Source organism: Pseudonaja textilis, chromosome 3, assembly GCF_049901715.1.
Source record: "Pseudonaja textilis isolate UNSWEBS1 chromosome 3, rPseTex1.2, whole genome shotgun sequence".
Classification (NCBI taxonomy): domain Eukaryota; kingdom Metazoa; phylum Chordata; class Lepidosauria; order Squamata; family Elapidae; genus Pseudonaja; species Pseudonaja textilis.
Window position 1 is genome coordinate 139,299,422 of NC_141992.1, and position 17,932 is coordinate 139,317,353.

The following is a 17,932-nucleotide window of genomic DNA, read 5'->3' on the forward strand; positions in this document are numbered from 1 at the left end:
AGAGAACTTTTTTTCTCCTACTATCAATATAAAATGTGTATATTTTTACTGGATGATGCCTACAGTTTAGATGTGATACATGATGTGGTTGGGGGAGAATGCAACTGAGGAAGTGCAGCACACAGAGTATTTTGATTACTATTTTTTATTTGGAGCAGACTCTTGCTTTGAAAATATAGTGTCTTTTAAATGGTCACACTTGGTGGTGCTGTTCAAAACAGCAGGAACTAAAATGCAGGAAAAATACTACTTGCCACTGTAAAATGCCATCTTTCAAACTAACTGCGCTGTTAACCTGGAGACCTCTCAAGCAGACAGATGCAATTTGACTCCAGTTCTTTTAGGTTAAGCTGCTTTTTTTACTCCATCCCCATCCCAAAAGAATTATCCGACAAGTTGCAAAACTTTCCTCCCCCTCCCCCCGCCCCCCAAAAAACATAGCCAGGTATTTCTATATTCCATAAGAAGTATAGGAAAGAAGGAAGCACAATGCAGTAGGGTTTTCCCATTCTCTTTGGTGTTTTCTTTTATCCTTTAAAAAAAAATGCTTAATTCAATTTCCAGAATATTAGATTTGGAAAAAGTCTTCTAATAAACAGATACAAACAAATGTTATTTATTCTTTTTCTTATATTTGTATTTTACTGTGCTACGGTTACTTTATTGTTTAGGAGCAGTGGTAGTATTCTACCAGTTCTGCCCGGTTCTGCCAAGCCGGTAGCAGCGATGAGCAGCGGAGACCGAACCGGTTATTTCCGCCACTCTGCTGCTCGGTCCACCTGCCCACCCCGTGCTCCCATACTCGCCTTTGTCCTCTGAATTTGAAGCGCAGCTGCTTTGCGCAGCACAGCAGAGTGCTACGTGGCAGCTGCTGAAGCGACTGGGAGAGTGCAGGCTAGCAGGAGATGAATTAGAACGCCTCTGCGCCTGCGCAAAGTGCTCCCACCAAGCCACGCCCATCGAACCAGTGGTAAAACAATTTGAATCCCGCCACTGATTAGGAGATTGTATTATATGAACTTCTGGGAATCTTTTTCATTGGGCTCTGTAAGTAAATTAGTTATTTATTAAGTAGCAAAATAGAAATCTTATCACAGAAGAAAAGTCTTTGTATTGAAATATTATTAACATTTTATCCAGTAGTATTCTGCAATATTAGTAGAAGTGTAATATACCATTTCTAAATAGATATTTAGGTATTATTTTATTAGGAGAGGGCAAATAAAGGTGGGGTTACTCCTTTTGGCAACTATCTACACACATTTCTGCAATTTTCTTGGCAATATCTCAGTTTGCGATTGCATCTTCATAGGGCGAGTGGTCCCAAGTCAGCCAGCTGGCTTTGTGCCTAAGGCAGGACTAGAACTCCCCATCTCCAGGTTTCTAGCTGGATGCTTTAACCACTACATGAAACTAGCTCTCCAAATATGTTTGCCCAGTAATTAATATTGCTAATTATAAGTAACCCCTGGGTCAGTAGTTCCATTACAACCCCTTTTTCCATGAGTTTATGTCTTTGCTCTTTGAAGTTCATGGCAAAGTGAAACTTGGCACTTAGATCTGGGCTCAGGCTGACTGTTTTTATATATTTAAGTCAAAGTAGATCAGTAGAAGCTGTTAAGGCGGATGCACTGCTGGAATCTAGTTTATATTCCGGAAAATGAATTATGAGAACAACTTTATCATTCTCTAGCTTGACAGAGATCCACTTTTTGTTATTATACTGCTGGTTCTGCACTTGGTGTAACCTGAAACCCAAGAAGTATTTTGTACTAAGCAAGCAGGCACTCCTTACATAAAAGTTTTAGCTCTATTTTTCTTGGAAGCCAATGGAACAGAAAATGAATTTCACTTTCAGTGCTTCCTTCCAAGCATTTCAGTGTATTGAAATGGAAAAAATTGAAATGTTTTTCTTTGCTTTCTCTTTGCTTCCTGGTGTTTTTGGACTTAGTGATCTAGATTACTTTAGACACTGCAATTCTATCTAATGAATGAACCTAGTGCCGCATCATTTGGAACGTCTGACTTTTAACTAGGGGCCTTGTTCCCCAAAAGGTCTTTGTTTATGAGCTACTCAAAGTAGAGTTTAAAAAAAGGACTAAAACTGAATTGAAACCAGATAGAACTGACAATATACATTTATGTGACTTGTTTCCCAATTTTTTGCTTAATTAGATCTTCAAGAGGGCAGACAATAAAAAAGAAGAAAGACAAAGATCAAAAATATAAGTTAAATCTATATAGCCCTCTGTTAATAATGTTGAGGAAATTGTTTTGAGGCTTCCAGAGGCAAAAAAAGTGGAGTCCATAAGCGACACTCAAGGATTATATCCCACAGTCTGTGGAACACTTAGCAGAAGATCTGTTGCACTGTCTGAAGGGCCTTTCTACTGGAATGCCTTGGGATAGTGAAATCTCAAGAGGTTGAAACTGTCGAAAATTAATTCAGATTAAGTTGTGTCTCTTGTAGTAATTTAGTACCTATACATATACATTGCACTGTGGTCCAGAGATATGCAGTTTTATAGATTTTTCAGGTCCTATTTTGAAGGCAATAAGAATAGGGGAATAATTGAAGGGTGACTTCTTTAATCCACATATAATTGCTGCTGTTCTGAGGATGAAGTGCTCCACACGAGGACATGTTATCCACTGAAGACCAGCTGAACTGCAAATTGGAACTGAGATTCATTCCTTTGAAAGTTGTCTTGAGCTTCATGCTGATAAGAAACACTAGAATTTGACTGGACATGCCTGCTTCCTTTTTTTTCATCTTGCTCAGTCCATGGAAGTTGGAATATTTAAAAGCTGCTTTGATACCCAAAGAGGCAGAGCATTTTATAATTAAAGGCATATGAGTAATTGCAGTTGGCCCTGTGGCAATTGACTTCCCCTGTATTCAGCCAATTTTTATATAAGATTGCTGTCTGTTTCAGTGATGAAGGTATAATGTCAATCATGGAAAGGCGACTGTGACTTCCATGGCATCTGATTTCTGAGACTTCTTAAGAATTAGTTGTCCTTTGTTGGTGGAGAACAAGGAGTAGCTTTGTGAATCATTTTCAAGGCTAAACACTTCTCTTTGCCATAGGAAATTAGGCAAGTTGGTGAGAGTTCCCAGTGACCCAGAAGAAGCAGAAATTTTAGCACATGTTTTTCTTTACAAAAGGGATTTTTCAGTCTGAGTTTTTGAATTGATAGCAGTGCATTGGTGACAGCAACTTTTATCGTTTTGCCATTTTCTAGATATGTTGGGAATGCAACATATCTCACAATGTTCAGCAAGAATTCTAGATGTTTCTGTCCCAATCACTGGGAAGATCGCAAGTTGGGAAGTCAGAAATAGAAGTCTCGGGAATAGCAAAACAGGTTTAAATTGAATTAAATGCCTGGATAAATTTCATCCATTCATTGTATTAAATGCATTGGGCCCCTCTATGTTCTATAACTAAACAGTGTCAGATAAATGTGTTGATTTTTATGAGGTTAATATTAAGAATGGACACCTCAAAGAACTTAGTACCAGGCAGGCCTATACTGTATATAGTAAATGGTGTTTTGAAATCAGGAATCCTTAACAGTAAGACCAGCATTTTTGAGTTAAGAAGCAATAATGAATGATTCACAAAAACTACGTTGATCTAATTTCAACAGCATTCAGATTAAACTACCTGAGCATTTCAATTTGAATTTAATATAACATATTAGAATAGTCTAAGCATGATATTAGCTGATAGACTTACATATTATTCTTTATTCATTTACAACAGGGGTGTCAAACTCACGTTGTCGTGGGGATGTCACGTGATGTATCGGGATTTTTCCTCCTTTGCTAAACTGGGTGTGGTCAGTGCATGATAGAGCCGGGAGTTTGACAGACCTGATTTACAGCCACAGTACACTGATGAAACATTGCCCATTAAATAACCTTGCACTTTTAAGGAATCAACATAGTAGCAATAAAATTTCCACTAAATATATATAACATTGAGCTGTATAAAAAGGTCACATTTTAGTCACTTTTCCTGTAATGATTGAGGACTGATCTAGTAATAGATAAATTTCAGTAATTCTCTTTTTCCTGTTAAAATTAATTGAAAGTGATATTAATAGGTCAGAGTAGTAACCTATATAAAACAGGGTTTTATAAATGCAGGAAAATATAAAAATAACCACATATATTCCCCCAGCTTCGCACAGTTATGACAATATTGCTGTATTTTCTTCCAAATACTTTTAGGTAACATTAGGTCCGTAATTAACAGGTGAAGAATTTGTGTTTAGGCCAACTTGCCACAGGATAACTTGTCATGGCCAACTTGCCAGGGCAGTGGTCGACAACCAATGGACTGGGGACCACTGGTGGTCCATGAAAATTTTTTGGTGGTCCACAGAGAAATGTCAACCCCAAAGCACCCCCAAAACAATTAATCCAGGCTGTGCAGGAACACAAGGCTGCGCCACCCACATGGCCCGTGGGAACACAAGGCTTGCGTCGCTTGTATTGCAAACAACACGAAGTAATGAGGGGAGGAGGGAAAGGGCAGAGGGAGGAAACTTGCCCCACGCGCCTCGCCTGGCCACCAGGCTTCTTCTTTCTACTTCTTTCTTCTGCTTTTGGATGCATGCAAGGAAAGCAGCAAAAGTCTTTCTTTCTCTCCCCCAAACTCCACAAGAAATGAGTCTTTGAGACCCTGCAAGGCATCTGCTCCAAGAGGCTGCGTTGGTGTGACAAGTCTCACCAAGACTCATTTCTGGCGGAGTTTGGAGGAGAGAAAGAAAGACTTCTGCTTCTGCTGCTTTCCTTACATGAAACCAAAAGTCTCTCTCTCTCCCCCCACCCCCGATAACGGAACTGGAGATGGTATTCCATGATCTCAAATAAAGAATGATCTATTGGTAGGAAAACAGGGTAGGGAATTTTCCTGATGTTTTTTGGGATTTTCCCAGGGTCTCTGGTCCGCGGGATTTAAAATTATGAGTTTGGTGGTCCCTGAAGTCCAAAAGGTTCATGACCCCTGTGCCAGGGGACAACTCACTGTGGGACAATTCACTATATTAATCATTTCATTGAGTTACTTTTATTATTGGTGACCATGTTTGTGCTGAAATTATTGTAACTCTTGTATTTCCAGATTGATTTTTAATTTATTTATTATTATTATCATCATCATTATTATTATTATTAGCCATGGTTCTGTTGAAATTAATTTAACTTTTATATTTGTTGAATTGTCCTGGGGTGAATTGCACGGGTGAATTGTCGCATTGCAGAAGAGTTTCTCTAGTGTAGCCTTTTTCTATAAAAGGCTACAAGAGGAATTAAGTTGAATTTTCTCTTCCCACAACTTGGTTTTTGATTTCAGCTTTAGCATTCTCAATGGATCACTATTTAAGTTTTTGTAAGGAATTAGTAATCACTACTGGACAAAATGTTGTTAACGTAATGTTTTAGAAAGATATTTCATTTATATTTATCAGAAAAGGTAGCAGCAAATCAATCTTTTTGTTCAAATCTATTTTTTGCAAATATTTTTGTAAAAGGTAGGATTTAGCATTTCTTTTCCATGAGAGTTTGCATTGTAAATTCTATTTCGACATGACTAGAATCATAAAATTTTGCAGGATGGAATACAGCAAGAAATTATACCTTGTTGAATGCATTTATTAGTCTAGATTATTTTTTTTCTACCCAGGACAGTAACTTAGAAAACTAATTAATCATTTGCAAATTGTTAGATCTTTTTCTGAGAGTATATTTAATTTGGCTATAATATTGCTTTCCTCTTGAACTAGGGAGTTGTGATATTTAGCTCACTGCTCTGTGTAATGAACTGTAAAAGTGCAAACTGTTTGAAATCTGTGAGCGCAAAAATGCTGTTTGGACATGCTATGTGAGTGAAAGTTTAAGCTAAATTGATTTTTTTTAATGAGGATTCTGAAATATGAGATGGCTTCTGAACTCATTTTTTTTAAAAACAAAGATAAATGCTGTAGTATCATAGTAGTCATAGAAGTGTCAAGTACTTCCTCTTATAATAGTTTGGCAAAAATTACCCATCATAAATTACACTGGAATCACGGTTCAGTGATTCATTGTTATGGGACTTTTTTTTGCAGAATCTCCTACTTCCCTCCTCCCTGCATCCAACAAAGACTGTTTTCAGTTACAACAGTGATGAAAAAACAACAACTTTGTGACCAATTCACACACAACCATCGTAGTTTCTCTCGTTCTGTCATGTGTTCACCATTACAGGCAGTCAGTACAGTTCCTGTGCCTGATCCATTTTTTGTTTTCCTCTTCCCCTCTCCACAGAGCGGAGGGATTTCCTTCTTCCTCTGCTGCTTTTCCCAGGCGCCCCTAAAAAGTGCTCAAGACCAGTTCTGTGATCTTAATTAGTCATTAGAAGGCTGGCCCAGCTTGGAGCTGCTGCCTAAAATTGACAAGATCCAAACCCGTTTCACACTAAAGGCTTTTGTTTGACTCCTAAATGGGTGGTGCTAGAGTATTCCTTCACATGTGTAGTCCCTACTTTGAAGAGTGGGGAGAGAAGGTTCTGTGAAAAGAGCCAAGTTACTCTTTTGTAATCCCTTCCTCTCTATTGAATGTAAATACAAATGTCAATCTTCTTCTTGCTAATTATCCTAATGCTGGATTTAGCATTCCTGAGGATGAGGGAGTGAGGAAAAAGGACTGTAAGTGTTATCCTTTTACCTACCTTCCTGATGAGTCAAGTTCAAGAAATCTTCTCTGCTGTTTCAGCTCACTCCTTATGTTGGATCATATCCTTCTGAGGTTATAAAGGAGTGTCCAACCTACAGCCCAGGGCCCACATGCAGCTGTGGTTTGTTAATAACATGGCCCTATAAAATTGTAAACTTTTAACATTATTATCTAATTTTATATTATAAAACTATATTATTTTATAAGTGTCCCAAGGCAATCCTTCTTCACTCAGTGCAGCCCAGGCAAGCCAAAAGGTTGGACACCCATGCTGTAAAGCAAAGGAAAGCTGAAGTAAAATTGTAAGCACTCTTGCAGTCGTGTGATTTTTCATTTAGTGACCACTTTGCTTAACGATTGAGTTATTGGTCCCAATTGTGGTTGCCAAATGAGGGCTATCTGTAATGCATATTATAATGGGATTGCTAACGGCAATCAAATGGAAAAAGACTATCACCTCTGCCTTAAATAGGAGGTCCCCAAACATTAGAGCAATGGTGCCAAACTCAAGGTCTGTGGGGTGGATTTGGCCTGTGGAGTGCTTAAATCTGGCCCACGGGCCCGGCCTGGAAATTACAAAGGACCAGCCCACGGTGCCTCTGCTAGAGAAAAAGGGGCATGGGAGACTGCACGTGCCCCCCCCCCCCGGTGCCCCATTTTCAGCTTGGATGGCATCATGCAGCACTCTGCCATCCAAAACACATTTTGGCCAGGAGGGTGCTACAGGAGGTATCCATCCCATCGTCCCCAGCCAGCCTGCAGAGAAGAACTACAATGCTGATCCGGCCCTCAAAGAAATCCAGCTGGAACCCCCCCCCCCGACTTAGAGGGATAGAATCAAGATTGCATGAAGTGTTAGTACCACTTCATAATGCCTTGGTAAGGCCACACTTGGAATACTGCATCCAGTTTCGGTTGCGATGATATAAAAAAAATGTTGAGACTAAAATAAAGTACAGAGAAGAGCAACAAAGATGATTTGGGGACTGGAGGCTAAAACGTATGAAGAACAGTTGCTGGAATTGGGTATATCTAGTTTAATGAAAAGGAATAGGGGTGACATAATAGCAGTGTTCCAATATCTCAGGGGTTGCCACAAAGAAGATGGAGTCAAGCTGTTCTCCAAAGCACCTGAGGGCAGGACACGAAGCAATGGAGGGAAACTAATCAAGGAGAGAAGCAACCTAAAACTTAGAAAAAATTTCCTGACAGTTAGAAGAATAAAATCAGTGGAACTACTTACCTCCAGAAGTTGTAAATGCTCCAACACTGGAAGTTTTTAAGAAGAGATTGGACAACCATTTGTCTGAAATGGTATAAGGTTTCCTGCCTGACATGGGATTGGACTTCAAGAGCTCCAGGGTCCCTTTCAACTCTGTTATTCTGTTATTCTGTTTATTTTCATTCCCACATGTTGTTCTTTACATCAGGGACTCCAACCTTGGCAACTTTAAGACTTGTGGACTTCAACTTCCAGAATTCCTCAGCCAGCAGCTGGCTGAGGAATTCTGGAAGTTGAAGTCCACAAGTCTTAAAGTTGCCAAGGTTGGAGTCCCCTGCTTTACATCCTTAAATTGGAGCGCACCTAGTCTTATATCTACCCATTAACAAAACCCAACTTAATAAAACAAAATAGTTTTTTTTTAAATATTGGCCTAAGGTAACTTTTATTTATTTATTTTTTAATCAGCCTGTTCCATCAGGGATGCAACTGTGATACATTTAGAACAGTTTAACTCTTACTGAAAACCTTAATTGTCGCGTGGAATAAATAGATTGACCCTGGCCCCAAAGTTCAGTGACTCATCAGAGAAGTTCCGCAAGTATGATTTTTAGCTAGGGGCTAAGCTTTTTCAGGATAGTGGAGAGAAAATTAATATCTTTCTAAAGCTGGATCTGCAGAGGCTTGCATGTTATTATTAAATAATGTATTGCAAAATTTTGAGCAGATGCCCAATGCTAGCCTTGCAGATTGTTATTATAGATGCTCTTTTCTGTGTACCCAAAGAATACTCAGCTTATAAGTAAGGTTTTATTTATGCAGAACTGTTGATACTTGCAGACTTACACTTATCCTGAAATGAGGTTGGCATCAATAAAGTTCACTCATCTATATATTTAGGACCAGTCATTGGTGTGTACCAGAAAATGTAAATGGTATAATTATTAATGAAACAATATATGTCTGAATATTTGCATACAAAAATCCATTTATTTGATCCTGGGGACTTGGTAATTGCTTGGTTACTTTGTTGAAGGTTAGATTTTTTTTTTCCCCGGAATAGATTTATGCCTTATGAATTTCTTGGTTTTGCTAATGAGGGAAAATTTTGCAGCGAAATCACGTGGCTACTTCACTATTATATTCCCGATAGTCTTTCTGATTTCACTGCGTGTATTTTGACTATATAAAACTCAGTAGGACTGGAACCAGGCTTTCTATCTTCTTTTCCCACCTTTGTTCTTTTGTTGATCTGAAAGAAGAAATTATTTAATGTTTGGAAGTGCAACTCCTGAACGTTTTTTTTTACAGTAAGAATTCAGTTAGGCACCTTATCTTTTAGGTGACTCTAGTTTTGTTGATCTGGTGCGCTGAGGGTAGAAATCCAACATATTTTAAAGAACCAGCTTGGCTTGGTGGGGTGTGTGTGTGTTTAAGCTGTTTTTGGTCCACATGCACATCAAGACTCCATTTATTAAGAGAGAGGTGACATACGCAGCTTAAATGAGATTTTGAGTGTTCTGGGTAGATCTCCGTCTCTGAAAACTAGTAATTAAGTTTGAGCTGAAACTGGAACAGATCTAAACATGTATAAGAATTTCAGGTGCAACTTTCTGCAGGTGGTGGCTTGGAAAACTCTTTGACAACCTGAAGCTGTTCTGTTCTCTTTCTGTCAGGAGCCACTAAATTCCTTGTCCCTCCCTCTACTCCACTTTAAAGACACTTAGAGGGGCTGTCGTGTTCAGGAAGGGGATACTTGATCTTGTGCAGGTGCAAGTTGAGTAACAGTTTAAAGCTGACTGGGAGCTTAACTACAGAAGGGGAGAAAGGAAAGGAAGGGAAAGGAAGGGTGTGGTGAACCTAGGTAATATGATGCTTTCTTTTTGCCTCTGTATTTTCATTTTCCCTTATTCTTTGCTCACTCATCTATAGTTGGTTGTATGTTTTGTTAGCGTGCACTAATTACATATCATATCCCGTAGGAGGAATAAACAGATTTGGTTGTAGCTGTGAACTATTTGTACTTTTCCTATAAAGTGCTGTCTCTTGAAAATAAACCATACCAGGCATGCATTGCCAGGTCATTTTAAAAATGGTATGTCCAACATACATTTTTAATTCCAGGAAGCTTTCTTTGTTATTTTCCTTGGTTTCTTTTTAAAGAGTAGCCCAAGAACTTACTAAGGTAAGTTGTTGCCAATAACTGTTTTCTTGATCAAAATCTAATGTTTTATTCCTTCAACAAAGCGTGCTAAATTAAGCAATGACTGAATATAGTATTGCCTAACCTCAATTAACAATGCTTGCTATTTTAAATATAATTAGAATATTTTTTTAAAAAAACTTGTTTCTTTTATTTGTATACTAAGTATGTGTCAGAACTCTGAAGATATCTGCCTAGAGGGACACAGCAATGGTTTATTGGCTTGCAAAGCAGTTCATAACATCTTAATTTGCAGAGAAAAAGCATGCTTGCAATGAGCCTTGGGTTTAATTATGCTGTGGCACAAAATGGGCCAAAACTGACCATTAGCATAGAATGCTGCATTCAGACATAGCTATAGCTCAGGCTGATAACCTAGTCACCTCCTTTCATAGCTTGCTAAAATGTTAGGTGAAAACCTGATGGCTTGATATCCAAAGATCCACCTGCAAAATTCAAGATATATAGAAAATATATGATGGTCAAGATATAAATTGCAACTTGAAATATAATAGGAGTAACGAAATGGAGTATAACAGATAGCAGTATTAGTAGCACTTATATACTGCTTCATAATGCTTTGCAACCCTGTCTGAGCAGTTTACACAGTCAGCATATTTTGGAATTTCTTATATAACTTTTTAGAGAGTCCATAATGAAGAATAAGTCCTGTCCATAATTAGGAAAAACCCCTGTAACATATCTGCTTGGACAGTATGTATTGGAGTTGTCATTTAGAATGTCTGGGGTGGTCACCAGTTTCTTATTCCTTGATTAGGATGTTTGCCCAGGAGAGACCTTAAAATCCAGTGAACTTAGAAGCAGACTGCTATTTAGCCCAAGTCTTTTGCATCTTAAAATAGGTTATGGACATGTGACATATGAATCATCCCACCTGCTGAATTCTGAATGGAAACCTTATGTTTTCCAGTTTCCCTGGAGAGATATTAGACCAAGACACAGGTCATTTCAGTGGACTGATTCATAAGGGAGCTTTTTCCCCTTCTTAAAGAAATAAAAGGACTTGAAGAAAATTTCAGACTATAGTTTGCAGCTTTGTAAAAACCGATCCAATTGTTTTAATAATTACCTTTTATTGCTCTGCCTGCAAGCAAAGATATTTCGTCTAACTGTCTTAATAAGAAGTTACTTCTTATAGCATTGCTATGAGGGTTTGTTTTGGCTCTGCTTCCAAAGACATTCTATGCCCCTTCATTATCATATGGGCGAATGCTTGGACTGTATTCTCCTTGGACTGTATCTTGGCTAAAAAAATGCCAAAGGTCCACTTAATAGCCCAAAAGAGTTCCATTTTTATGTATCTCTTTGCTGCCATTTAATGCTAGTCCTGAGTTTTATATCCATTTCTCGTTCAGGGAATTTATTTCTGGAAAAACAGCTTCTCAAATGGTATGGCATGTTTGCCAAATTTTGTACACCCATATAATCAAACCCTAGTTCAAGTAGAGGTGAATAATCTACCGTGAACTTCTGTACAGATAGTAAAGAGAGATAGCATACAATCCTCTAACTCACATATGTCTGCTTTTTTTCTTTAGTCACTCCTGATGAAAGAGAGAATAGTCTCTTCCTAAGTGTTCCTCACCTCCTTGACCCTGTCCAGAATTCATCACCCCTTACTGTGTTCTCTTAGCAATCTACAGATCAGTCAGCAGACAGCTAGTCTGCTTAGAGAGCCTTTTCTACTGTGGTCATAAGGGAAAAAAAAAACACCAATTCAAGAATAATTGAATTGGTAGAACTTTAACCACTGAACTGAACTTCTATTTGAATTTGAGCATTATCATTCAGTATTGCCATTTAGTTACTCCCTATTTATCAAATAGGGTCATTTTAGCAAGTCTGGGGTTTGTTTTTACGTTCAAGGTAAAATCGAAATGATGTGAAATGTGAACAATCTACCGTGTTATTCATTTGTAATGTAAAGTTTCTGTTTTAAGTTTCTGAACCATCCTCATCCCACCGTAAGCTGGGTTGCCTATTCATTTGTGGAATCTTTACATTGAATAAACAGAGTGGTTCAGAATAAGGAAGAGCATTAAACAGAAATGCATATTTTGACATAGCTGTTAAATTTGTACAATGTGTATGTTGAAATAATGACAGATTTGGAAGAGATGACAGCTGGAATCCTACTAGGAGCTCAGAAAACTTAACAAGTTGAGTTATGTTAACATCATTATTTTGTTAGCTGCAAATAAGTGAAACTTGGAAATTTTTATTAAGAAAGTAGAAAATGGAAAAACTGGGTTAATTTTAAATACTTTGGAGACAAAGATTATGTCAACCAGCATGCTTAATAAATGTAGAATTAATGGTGAAGAAGTGGCAGCTTTATTTTCTTGAGCTCAAGAAAGGATTAAAAATAGATACTCTCTTGGAAAACTAAAAATAATATTCTAAGGAAAAAAAGCAGTGACAATGTTCAGATACTGAAGGGTGGCAATATTTTTGTAAAATAAAGGTTTGAATAGTTCAAGCATTGGCTTGTCATTAGTCATGTATGGCTGTGAGACTCATTTGTATGAAGCATCCCAAGTTCAAACATCCATATTGAGAAAAGCAAGTACAGATGGTTTCTACCTCTTCTGGTTCCAGTTCAAATATTTTGCTCTTGAAGGCTCACTCCTTTCTCGAGATGAAGCGCTAATGTAGTGGGAAATAAGAGTTCCTTGAAGCAGAATATTTCTGTGGAATGTTATAATGTATGAAGGGGAGGAAATATGGGCGATACTCCCTAGCCTTTACTGCAACACCTGGGGTGCACACTGTTTCTTCTTCTTCTGTCGTTGGCTCACTGCTGGGTTTCATACATCAACCTGTCAGTACTCAGGGAGGGAGGAGGAATAAATGGAAGGAAAATAAAGAAATCATTCATGGTCAAGAAAGCAGTGCATCATATTAAAGAACTGCTCAGCTTGCTGGAAATCTTAATACTTTTCCATTTTTGGTCTTGTCTGCCATCTCTCCACAAACAATTTCTTTGAGAAAAGCAGGAGAAGGGAAAAAATGGGGTTATCTAAGTAAGAACCTCTAGCTTTCAAAATTTTACCATGTGGTTGGGTAGAGTTTGGGGATGATTAAAGCCATGACCTGTCTAAATTAGCAATCAAATGCTGAAAGTACTTAAATAACTTAATGTTGTGTATGGAGATTCTCAGTCATCCATGTCAGTTGTCCCAAAGATGCTTTTTTCAAGAGGCAACTAGATTTTCTGGGTTTTCGTTGAAGACATTTTGCTTCTCATCTAAGAAACTTCTTCATCTATTAGTGTTGTGTCATCCTCACATTCTGACAGAAACCAATGGATTTTGAGGTAGATCTTAAAAGGCAGAGTGAGATGGAATGGAGCAGCTCATGAGTGGCAAAACAAAAGAAAACCACCCATGATTTAAGAAGCAACTCACACAAAAGAAATGGGTAAAAAAAAAAGTAGATTGAAAAACTGTATAGAGTTTGAAGAGCAAAGAAGACATTTTTTAAAAATGCAAATTAGAAATACTTATAAGCTAATGATGAATTGTATACAGATAAGGAAAAAAATAATTAGTAAATAGAAAAGAAAGGAACTCTGCAACCAAATTCCATGAATGCAAAACATAAGGCAAACACAGAATTGGACAAAAGAGACAAAAGAAGCAAGTGAGACATAACAACATATTAAAACAACTGAATCTAGATGAGATCAAAACATGCACCAAGAACTGAAAGGTATAATTAGGGACTGATTTGTGTCCTGGTCCTGGATATGCATAGGATTGTGAAATTAGAAATACTAAAAAAAAGAATGGAAGTAGTATTAGCATATAATATGAAAAGGAAACAAAAATTACACTCAGGATCTACTCAGAGAAGACAAGGTAGAAATTTCAGCAGTAAACAAGGAGATGTAAGGATAAAGTGGAAACAGGAAACATTTATAGTTGTGTATTTATTATTATAAATGTGCACACATGTCCACAGTTGTAAATGTTATTTGCAAAGCTCCAAAATCTTGGTCACATGACTGCGGGGATGATTTCAATAGCAATAGCACTTAGACTTATATACCACTTTATAGTGTTTCACAGCCCTCTCTAAGTGGTTTACAGAGTAAGCATATTGCTCTCAACAATCTGGGTCCTCATTTTACTGACCTCAAAATGATGGAAGGTTGGAGCCAATGAGAATCGAATTGCTGGCGGCCAGAAGTAGTAGCATGCAGTACTGCACTCTAACCACTATGCCATCACAGCTCTTACAATGATGTATTGTAGGTGCAAGGATTGGTTGTAAACCTGCCTTTTCAGCATAAATTTGGTCTCTAAACAGAGCAGTCATTAAACATTAGACTATCTGAAGTCTAATGGTGATCATTAGTTACAGTAATTTGTCATTTATATTATGAAGATTTATGCCAAAGCTAAGTCCTGTATGAAGTTATATATCTATGTTGATAGATAGATAGATATGCATATAAACAAACATTTATTAAAAATACATTAAATGAACATATGTTCATATAATTTCTCATATGAAGACTTGCACTTTTGTATAAATAGGATGTAGATGTTTACAAAAGAGTTTCCTAAGTCTTAACTTAGCTTGTTTATGGATAATAATGAAACCAAGTTGCTTAAATGGAAGAGAGCTGAGGCTTTATTTAGTAATTATATATTAGAGTAACTTTTCATCATAATCTCTTGGGGGAAAAATTATCTCCTTGAACAGTGCTGCTACTATGTTACAGCCATATGCTATCATTCAGTTCTACTTAGTATGAGTTAAGCTAGATCTATATCTATATTAAATTCAGTTGGAACTGCTTGTCAAATTGTGGCTCCTGCTAATTTAATGTCTCTTTTGAAGTAAAGTTTGCATATCCATTTGGCACAAATTCGCTAACCCACTAATTTGTTAATATTTACTCAGTAAGTAATCTTTACTTACTTAGTAAGAATTTCAGTCTTACAGTTATAATACTTGACAACAACAACAACAAAACCCACCTTAGTTTAAATAAGGATCTAAATCTTGGTCTTGTTTTAAAGTCATTATTGCTTTCATTCTTCTGAATATTTGCTCCTTGGTTTTAATATGATTTACTTGACAGCAAGCCTCAGTGAATTTTGGTAGCCATGTATAGGATTGTGCTGTCAAAATCTTCAAATTGGCTTTAAATGTGTTGAATGATTGTATCCAATGTATTAAATACAGTTTGGGTATTACTTATAGAAACAGCTGTAATTAAAGCCAAAAGTTCAGTGCCTAATGTGATATTTAGATATGTCCAAGGAATATGAAATAGATGTTACTAGTGTGGAACATGATAATGTTAATTAAGATTTTTTTTCACACATTGAAGTAAAAATCGTAATGATTTGACATTTTTTTCCAGTTGAATGGAGGATAGTATGCCAACTTAAAATATTATTTTGAAGTATATAATTACTATTAAACCTTGCAGATAACTTGTAGTTCTGTGTTTTATGTCATAAGTCATTATTAGGTCTTTTTCAATATTTGCTACAAGTTTAAACTACTAGTGCTTGCTTGTGTTTAGAGCCCTCCAATCACAAACTCTAGTACATGGATGTCAAAGTCACCATGTCACGTTGCCATTATGTGACATTTCGTGACTTTTTTTCATTTGCGGGGCTAGGGTGGGCGTGGCCTGCATGTGACACTTCTGGTCCATGGGCCACCATTTTGACACCCCTGCAGTCTAGTACCTTTCCTTATTTGTCTCTAAAATAATACGTCTCTATGACCCCCTAAGGAGGATCTTTCTTTTAAAACCTGGACCCACAAGGCTAGAATCAGCTTCTTTCATATAGCTCTATAATTTCATAGGTTTTAAAAAGGTTTAATAGATTATCATAGGGTGTGATTTCTGTACTCTATTTGCTGATAGTTCTAGTTTATATCTTTCTAAGTTATTACAGAAGTACAAATATATAGGGCACCCAATATTATTTCAGGGCATTTTTAAAAATGCACTCTTTTTGTGTTGGTTGTTGGTTATGTTAATAATTGCTTACAGGCTTCTGAATTAAGGTTATTTGATGGGTTTATAATACAGGAGTTTTTGTTTTGTTGGACTTTTCACCACACCTTAGGACAGTGGTGGTTAACCTTTTTGACACTGAGTGCCAAAACGGGAGCACACGCGTGCTGAAAAGCACCAAGTGCCGAAATGGGACCCTGTGTAATGTGCGCTGGCCACCTGGTCTTTGCACGCGTATGCGCATTAGAAATTGGAAGACCAGGTGTCTGGTGCGCATGTATGCGCTGGGAGCTGCTCTTCTGGTTTGCTGCACTCTTGTGCGCCAGAAGATCAGCTGGCCAACACACACACAAATCCCTGAACCCAGAAGAGCAACAGGTGACGGCTGGTGTGCCAGGAGAGATGGCTCCGCATGCTGCACACATGGCATAGATTCGCCATCACGGACTTAGGAGACGTATTTAATAGCAAGTAATAATAAAATTAGTTGTTGGAGTAAAGATTGATATGTAGGGAAGGTGAGGAGGTTGCAAAATTATCAGTCTTGGCAGCAGGCAATTCTTTCAGCACTATTTATAAAATGAGACTATAACGTTTCAGACTGATACTCTGAATTACAAGACCTCACAAGACAAAGTGGAACAATTTTGGATTAAAAATTGAACTTAAGTCTTTTGTTAATTTGTTTCAGATTCTTTCTTAAGAACATACAATCTATAAACAAACTGTAGGCAAACTGCTACTACAAAAGACAGATAATGAAAGATCCAGTCTACTGCTGGGTGGTCTCTGTCCCAAACAGCACAATGTGTGTATGTGTTTACATCAGCTGAAGGATTACTGCAAACTCAGTAAATGAAGAGAATGAGGAATGTTGACTTCCATATCTGTCCTTTCAGTCCAGCCATCTGTGAGTCAGGTATGGCATGTTTGATATTTGGGGGAGGGGGGGGGGTTGGCCCTCATTTATCATTAGACCTGACAGGAGATAAGGTCTCTAAAGTCTGGACTATCTTTTTGATGTGTACCAGTCCAAAGTTTAATGGATGAGTAAAAGCCTGAAAAAAAATTAAACCTCATCATTCTCTGTCTCCTGACACTATATATATATATATTTGTTTTAGCCATGTAGGTGCATAGTTAAATGCTGAGACAACCATTATTCAAGAGGGTGGCTTGTTGAGAAATCTCTGTTGCCGCAAGTGATTAAATGGCTTATTTTTAGATCTATATTTTGTTTGCACTAAAGGAAGGGGTAAAAAAGAGGATAGTGTTTATTTAGAATCAGGTTTATCTGGGGTCATCTATCTAAGTATTTATGTCTTGCCTAAAGTTAGGGAAAGTTGACGATATTGTTTACTAATTTCTGAAGCCTACACATTAGCGTATATGTAGACATTTAAACCACCAGGACAAACCGGCAGAGGGCTGCTAGCAGTTTGCAAGGAATTCTGCCTAGTCGTTGGAGCATCTAAGTTCAGCTTTAAATTCACTTTTAATCATAACACCCCTTGAGATCACCTCCCTCAAACTGCATGAAGAGCAAACAAAATAAAAAGCAAAGTGGGATAAAGAAATGCCATTCCCACATGCTAAATAATTGATTTTTTAGGGTTGGAAAGGATGCCAAGGTGGAAGCCAAAGCCAACCCTGACCCAGTGAAGCTGCCACATGAATGCTGTTTGGACAGTTGGCATTTATAATTTACACTGGTGCCTTGGGTTTGTGTGCTTTCCCCACTGTATTTAAATAAAACATACCTAACAACTGGAT

At 37.6% G+C, this 17,932-nt stretch overlaps 1 protein-coding gene across 16 annotated transcripts in view; it reads left to right on the forward strand.

Annotated features, from left to right (window-relative positions):
* The window catches only part of LOC113435409 (uncharacterized), a 263,948-nt gene that overhangs the window by 57,195 nt on the left and 188,821 nt on the right, over positions 1 to 17,932 (forward strand). Inside the window, exons 1-2 of one of the 16 annotated variants that reach the window (XR_015743133.1) lie at positions 9,719 to 9,813; positions 16,851 to 17,078. The exons of 13 other annotated variants lie outside the window; for them this stretch is intronic. The gene's annotated coding sequence lies outside the window, so the exon portion shown is untranslated. Of the gene's footprint in view, positions 1 to 2,175; positions 2,228 to 9,718; positions 9,814 to 16,850; positions 17,079 to 17,932 lie in introns of those variants that run through there. 2 more of the 16 variants (XR_015743131.1, XR_015743134.1) reach the window with 2 other exon arrangements.